A 1,893-nucleotide genomic window follows, 5' to 3' on the forward strand; every position below is an offset into this window, starting at 1 on the left:
TGATGGACATGAGTTTGAGCAAGCTCTGGGAATTGGTGGTATACAGGGAAGCCTGGTATATTGCAGTCCATGGGGTTGCAAAGAGTCCAACACGACTGAGCAACTGAACTGAACTAAACATAATTCATAGTGTCCCACTTGACTCTCAGAAGTGCCCCACTTTGATCAATTACTTGGTTACCCTAATTATACACTAATCCCAATGCATTAAGGCATTGATTAAGCACCTTGCTGTTCATGCTGTTTCATGATACATTAATTATACTAAGAAATGGCAGAGATAGAACCTCTGCCCTCTGGGAACTTGATGTCTAAGAAACACAGTACTACTGTGAGCACACATATAAGAGATCAAGTGCATCAACAAACAGCAACTCAAAGATGCTAAATGTGTGCATGCCATCTTCTGCAGAAACATTTTTGGCCAGGAGAAAGAGGAGGGCCCTGAGTGAGAGAATGTAAGGGTTCCATATAGGAATAATGTGGTGAAGATAGGCTCTCAGGCTTTTCCTAGTTTATCTCGAATGACCATTTGAAAAAGGCTATTTCATTTATTTTATTTTATTTTTTTTGGCAAATCATACTATGGGTTGCCTTCCATGAGTAAAAAAGGAAGCTAGTTTGATCTCCACTAGAATTTCTTTGTCCCCCCACTGTACTACTGGAAACTGTCCACAAATCAGGAGTGAGCTTGGCTATGTGAAGAATAGACTCAACAACCATTTGTCCAAATTGTTTTTAGTACTCTCTCACAGAGCATCTGAGGTAAAAACACATTGAGTCTAGAATGATTAACTTTATCCCAAAGGACTACACTAGCAACATGATATTGCTTTGAATACATTTATTTTTTTAAAAGATCTTTAGTTAGCTTGATACCTTCTGACATTGACTAAGAAGTTAAACTAGCTATGTATTCTTTAGAACAAGACAGCTGTATGAACCAGTGAATTATACAGTGATTTGGAAAACAGGCTAAGAGTATACTCTTGTGAATTTCTACACACTATTCACCTGCCCCTTGCTCTAGAGTTATGGCAAGAAAGAAGTGGTAACTCTATTTCCCTAACTGGAGAGGGAGAGAGAATTTCTGGGAACAGGGGCCCATGAGGTTTTGAATGTATGCACACAAGAAATATGTATCATTAAAATTAGATTTTGAAAACATTCCTCAAAGTCTATGAGAAAGTCTTGAACCTGAACCTTAACATGGAAGATTATCAATAGCCTCTGGTCTTCATAGGATCCAGACATATTTGAAGCTGCTTGGAGGTATTTTATGCTTCTGTTTCTTTTGCTGTTGAACATTTCATGCAAAGATGGGCTTGATAAAGGACAGAAATGGTATGGACCTAAAAGAAGCAGAAGATATTAAGAAGAGGTGGCAAGAATACACAGAAGAACTGTACAAAAAAGAGCTTCACGACCCAGATAATCATGACGGTGTGATCACTGACCTAGAGCCAGACATCCTGGAATGTGAATTCAAGTGGGCCTTAGTTGAGCATCACTACGAACACAGCTAGTGGAGGTGATGGAATTCCAGTTGAGCTATTTCAAATCCTGAAAGATGATGCTGTGAAAGTGCTGCAGTCAATACGCCAGCAAATTTGGAAAACTTAGCCGCGGCCACAGGACTGGCAAATGTCAGTTTTCATTCCAATCCCAAAGAAAGGCAATCACACAGAATGCTCAGACTACCGCACAATTGCACGCATCTCACACACTACTAAAGTAATACTCAAAATTCTACAAGCCAGGCTTCAGCAATATGCAAACCATGAAATTCCAGATATTCAAGCCAGTTTTAGAAAAGGCAGAGGAACCAGAGATCAAATTGCCAACATCTGCTGGATCATGGAAAAAGCAAGAGAGTTCCAGAAAAACATCTAT

Source organism: Bison bison, unplaced genomic scaffold, assembly GCF_000754665.1.
Source record: "Bison bison bison isolate TAMUID 2011002044 unplaced genomic scaffold, Bison_UMD1.0 scf7180017855072, whole genome shotgun sequence".
Lineage (NCBI taxonomy): Eukaryota > Metazoa > Chordata > Mammalia > Artiodactyla > Bovidae > Bison > Bison bison.